Source organism: Octodon degus, unplaced genomic scaffold, assembly GCF_000260255.1.
Source record: "Octodon degus isolate 3935 unplaced genomic scaffold, OctDeg1.0 scaffold00044, whole genome shotgun sequence".
NCBI classification, from domain to species: domain Eukaryota; kingdom Metazoa; phylum Chordata; class Mammalia; order Rodentia; family Octodontidae; genus Octodon; species Octodon degus.
Window position 1 is genome coordinate 14,591,600 of NW_004524620.1, and position 6,161 is coordinate 14,597,760.

At 37.9% G+C, this 6,161-nt stretch overlaps 1 protein-coding gene across 3 annotated transcripts in view; it reads right to left on the reverse strand.

The window, feature by feature from the left end:
• Positions 1-6,161, reverse strand: part of Mllt3 (MLLT3, super elongation complex subunit) — a 329,863-nt gene that overhangs the window by 267,130 nt on the left and 56,572 nt on the right. The gene's annotated exons all lie outside the window — the stretch shown is intronic.

Below are 6,161 nucleotides of genomic sequence, written 5' to 3' on the forward strand. Positions count from 1 at the left end.
GACCAACTACAATGACAGATACGATGAGATCCGCCGTCACTGGGGAGGCAACGTTCTGGGTCCAAAATCTGTGGCTCGTATTGCCAAGCTGGAGAAAGCGAAGGCTTAAAGAGCTTGCCACTAAACTGGGCTAAGCGTACTTTGAGTTTTCTGTACATAAAAACAATAAATTGTCCTTAATCCAGTGGAAAAAAAAAAAACTTTGAAAAAAAAATTCCTACTACTTTAACAAAATTGTGTATTGTTTCTAATGCTTTTAAAAACATTTTTAGTCTTTAAAAACGAACAAATAAATAGAAAAACTAAAAGCCAAGCATGGTGGCACCTGCCTGTACTCCCAGCATTTGGGAGGCTGAGGCAGGAGGATCACTATGAATCTGAAGCCACTTGGGCTACACAGTCAGACCCTGTCTCAAGGAAATGATAAAAATCAGACCTTCCAAATTCAAAGGCACAATCCAAAAATGGGCATAGAAGATGGATACACTTTTTAGAACTACAAACAGCAAATAAATACATGAAAAAACGTTCCACCCCACTAGTCATTCAAGAATGCAAATTAAAACAACAATGAAATTCCATCTTACTCCAGAAAGAATGGCTACCATCAAGAAAACAACTAATAAATGCTAGCAGGGATGTGGGGGCAAAGGAACTCTTCTCCAATGTTGATGGGATTGTAGACTGGATCAACCACTATGGAAATCCTGAAAACACTAGCATTAAAAGTTCCATTCAAAAATAAAAAGTCCCATTCAACCCAGGTATTCCCCTTCTAGTGATCTGAGAAAAATTAAATGCATCATACCACAGCGATATAAGAATACATGAACACTCATGTTTATAGGGGCACATGGTGATAGCTAAATCTTGGAAACAACCCACACACTTAGCAAGTGAAGCATGAATAAAAAGACTTTTATACAATGGAGTATTAGCCATAAAGAAGAATAAAACTGAGACATTCACAGCTAAATAGATGGACCTTGAGACCATAATCATTAGTGAAATAAACCTGACATACATGTGTAAATACCACACTATCCCTCTGCTGTGAGAAACCGAAGGTGTAAGTAAGGACCAAAATGTACAGTAGATGTTATGAAATAGGAGCTATTCAAAAGTAAAAGGGAATGGGGGTAAGGAAACAGAGCTTTATAAATGGTGTAGAGGGGCTGAAGGGAGAGGCAGAGAGCAAGAAAGAAGAATCAAGCTACATCATGCACAGTACAAACTCTCTATAGAACGTGATCATTATGTGTACCTAAATAATATTAAATTATTTTAATTTAATAAATATTAAATTAATATTAAACTTGTAAAAAAGATAAGTTATGGCAATTATGCAGAAGGGTCTAGTAAAATGGACAGTCATCAAAATCTTAAGTAAGAGAAACAAGAGCCATTAAATATGAAAAATCACTATTTTCAATAAAAGCTATTTAACCTTCCAACATCTCAATGAAATCCCCTCAGCACAACTATAGAGTGAGCGGACACTCACCATGGCACATCCCTGGCCTTCATGTGCAGGGGCAACACTTGTGCAACTGCACACTGCAGCAGCACCTCTGCAGGAGCATGGAGGAGACTCAGAATGCAGAAGGAAACACCACAGCATGCGGCTGAGCTTCAGATACTGACCTCCCCCTATCCAGCCCTTAGCGTCACACTTGAAAGCCAATGAGCTGGCCACATGGACTACAGACAGGGCCATGGAACCTCCTAGGACAACTGGGAGGCTACTGAACGCTCAGCTTCCTGATGCAGCCCAGGGCTCGCGGCCCTCCCAGCCTCTCCAAGATACACTGTGTACCTAATTCCCTACATGAAACACTTTCTTGCTAAAACTGGCCAATCTATGCTATTATTGGGAGAATCCAGAAATATATATACCACTAAGCCAAAAATCAATGGTTCTTTTATGTCCTTATCATTATAAAAACTACTTTACAGCAAAGGAACTGATTAGATTCTGCCACAATAGAAGAAACACTTGAGAAGATGTGGATTCTTCTCCAGACTCTTCCACCAGCCTTCACTAATTGTAAAGACTGCAGATGAACTTTAAAAAGAAGTCTAGGTAAGTGATCCCTTATTTGGTCATATCTGCCACATAAAATGTATTCAAATCTGTGAATCATTCTGAAATTACAGCTTGTCTTATGTAGTTTGGAAGCATGATGAAAGGTCATTAATCTCAAATTCATTATCTGAAATTAAGTGTGAGTGGAACTTCCTCCATCAAACAGACCCGGTGTGGAACCCTGGGTAAGAACTCCCTGCAGAGAGACTGCACACAAGACCCACCAGCTGATCCAGGAGCAGAACATCTTGCCAGAGTGGCACAGAAGCTTCACTTCCAAGGGCTGCAGCAGGATGAAGAGGAGCACAGCGGCCAGACCCAAGCCACACCCACCTGGAGGAGAAGCTCTACACCAAAGGTCAGAAGACACTGCTATACAAACTGACAAAAGAGAAGGAGCAAAAGGCATTCTCAGGCTGCAAGCCCACCCAGAACAATAGCACAGACAGTAGCATAGAAGAAATTGGAAATCACACACCTGATACCTCTGAAATAATAGCATCTGAAGTAAAAAAACAGGGCCAGCCAAATAGCTCAGCAGATTAAAGTGCCTGCAAGCAGACACAGGCCAGGGTACCATCCCCAGGCCTGCTATGCAGGCCCCACCCAGGGCACACTGAGATGGCAATTGAGACTGGGCGTGGTGGCGCACACTCACCTGTAATCCCAGCCGTTGGGAGGCTGTAAATAGGTGGATCATTATGAGTCCGATCTAGTAGTGAGACCCTGAACATCCTGTAAACTCTTCCCTAAAAAATACAAAAAATACCAAAAAAAAAAAAAGTGAAGTAAAAAAACAACTGCAAAAAGATAGAATTAATTGTGTGTGTGTGTGTGTGTGTGTGTGTGTGGTCCTGGAGATTGAACTCAGGACCTTGCACCTGCCAGGCAAGTGTTTATTCTACTGAGCTATCTCCCCAGCCCCACCAGAAACAATTTCTGAAGTAAAAAAAGAAATGAGAACTATAATGAAAGGAGTTACTAAGTGATTCTTAAAAAGACACTGATAAAAAAAAATAGAGGAGAATATAAAAATGATGGAATCCTTGAATGAGCAACATAGGAAAGAAATAGAATGCATGAAGCAGATTCAAAGTACTATATGGGCAATTAATACCTTAATCAGAGGGCCAGGGAGATGGCTCAGTGGAAAAAGCGCTTCACTGGCAAGCGCAAGGGCCTGAGTTCAATCCCCGGTTCCGGAAAAGAAACCAAAAACTTCAATCACAAGCTGGCAAAACTGTTTGAATGAAAGCAAGAATAGAATTTCAGACCTTGAAGACTCCACTGCAGCTAGTGAAAAGGTAAGAAAAGATCTCTTAAAAACAACTAGGATGCAGGAAAAAATAATTCAACATCTACAAGACGATGCAAAGATGAACACCATAAGACTAACAGGCATCAATGAGAAAGAAGGAGTCAATACAAATGATATAAAAAGAATATGGGCAGAAGTAATAGCAGAAAGCTTCACAAATATGAGGAAAAAACTCTGATATTCGGTAACCAAAGCATATAGAACTCCAAATAACATCAACCCAATTAAAACCACACCCAGACATATAATAAAAGCTGCTAGAGGCCGGGGAAATGGCTCAGTAGGATAAGTACTTGCCTGGGAAGCGCAAGGGCCTGAGTTCAATCCCCGGTTCCGCAAAAATAAATAAATAAATAAATAAATACTGCTAGAGAAAAGAAACGGGCTGGGAAGATAGCTCAGTAGAATAAGCGCTTGCCTGGCAAGCACAAGGCCTGAGATCAATCCCCAGTTCTGCCAAAAAAAAAGAAAAAAAGAAAAAAGAAAGAAAAGAAACAGATCACATTTAAAGGGAAACCCATTAGAATAATGGCAGGTTTCTCTTCACAAACCATCAAGTCAAGAAGAACATGAAGAAAAGTACTACAAGTCTTGCAAGAAAACAAATTCCAACCCAGAGTAATATACTCTGAAAAACTCTTTCACGTATAATGGAGAAATGAAACACTTCCATGACAAAGAACAACTAAAGAATTTCATGATGACAAAGCCAACTCTACAAAGATTACTAAAAGATAGTCTAGAGAGGGATCAAAATGACCACAACTCCATGAATGAAACTGGAAAGAACCCACCAAATTGGGCAAACAATTAAACATAGGGAAAAAAGGGGTATACAAAAGCAGTCTTTCAATTATTCTTTTGTATACAGCAGCAAAAATTTCCCTCAGCATACTATACAAATGAACTTCTCCTGCACCCTATGGGGCACGATTCTGTCCAAGTCTACAGGGTGGATATCAAGGAAATAGCAGTAGCTCAGTCCCACAAGTGACGCCTGGCCACAAGTAAGCGTCACGGACACTGTCCATGTGCACGACATACTAGAACTTTGTGTGATATCCTATCTCCAAATTGTTAGAAGTGCTGCTCATATATGTGCCATTCCAGTACTTATGTTATGTTTTACTCTTAGTAATTCTTTACTATCATGAAAACTTTTTCTTAATTGAACTGTTTTGAAATTTTTAATTTTTAATATTTAATTTTCTGAAAAAGAACATGTTTCCTGATTTTGACACAGAGTGAACTATTATATGACTGATCTAAAAACTTTTTCCTGTTTATTTTATACAATTTTTATTGTTACAGTCATTTAAGTTTGTAAATAAGTTTTTTACAAGGTGCAATCTATTATTAATTCATGAAATGTATTCATTTCAAGAAATATTTTTCTAAAATTCACTGTCTACATCTTGTATCTTTCACATTTCAATATTTATCTACTCTTTTCAATTTGCTATATAATATTATTGGTTTTCAATAAAGTTATTAATGAGAAAAAAAGAAAAAAATGAAATTAAGAGTCAGATAAAGAACTAGTATGATATCCAAAACAGGAGCCACCAGCCACATGTGGCTACAAAGCACTTAAAATATGTCCAGTGTAGGGGCTGGGGAGATGGCTCAGTGGAATAAGCGCTTCCTGGCAAGCACAAGGGTCTGCATTCAATCCCCGGTTCTACCAAAAAAAAAAAGTGTCTAGTGTAACTGCAGAACTAGTTTTAATTTTATTATTTTAATTAATTTAAATTTTTAAAAATATAACCAATTCAAAAAGTATATATATATATATATATATCTGAATCTAATAACTATTAGAAAACCTGTTGAATATATTTGGGACAATTAAAGTAAAATCAATCTACATTTTCCAGCTATCTATTTTATGAAACCTAAATTCATACTGGATTTAGAAGATTTAGTACAAAAAATGTAAATTATGTACTTATATAAAGACATGCTAGAATGATAATATTCTGGCTACAGTACATTAAATAAATTATAGTTACAATAAACTTTAAATATTTTTAGTTTTTTAAATATAACTACTGGAGACTTTGAAATTACAAATATGGCTTGCATTATATTTTTAGTGGACTGATTCCTTCAAGGTAAAACAGATAACTAAAACAATAATCCTGACCTCTGAATGAACTAATTGAAAAGGATACAAAAAATGGAATATCAAAGTATAAAAAGCATGAGGGCATGTAATGTGGATCCTCTAGCTCCATCTATCCTTTTGCTGACACCTAAGTGGAAAACCAAGTCAGGGACACAGAGGTGAGACAAACAGGATTGGGTAACAAGGACTGTGAGAAAGTGCTCCAGCCAGATAACCTGCGCAGAGGTAAGCACAGAACACCCAGGTGAGAAAAGGAAAGGCACTACCTTTCCTGCTCTCTGAGGAAGAGGCAGACTCTGGATGAATTTAGATGCTAATTCAATCTCTCCAGGTAGTAAGGCGCTCCTCTCAGTTACACCACTGAGGCCCATTACACAAAGCCCTAGCTTGTCAGCATAGCAAACCCAACAGCTCTGGCTTGCTTACCAGGCTCACAGTACAACAAAGCCTGCTTATCTTACTCATTCACAAGCACATGTGGTCATAAATACAAATGTTACGACGTTTACTTCCTTGCATTTATTTTTTTTAATTTTTTCTCCATAATTTTATTGATAAACAAATAGCAATGAGACAGTTTCAAATCAAATTGGTAGGACAGTTTCAATAATTAACACATTGCATACATT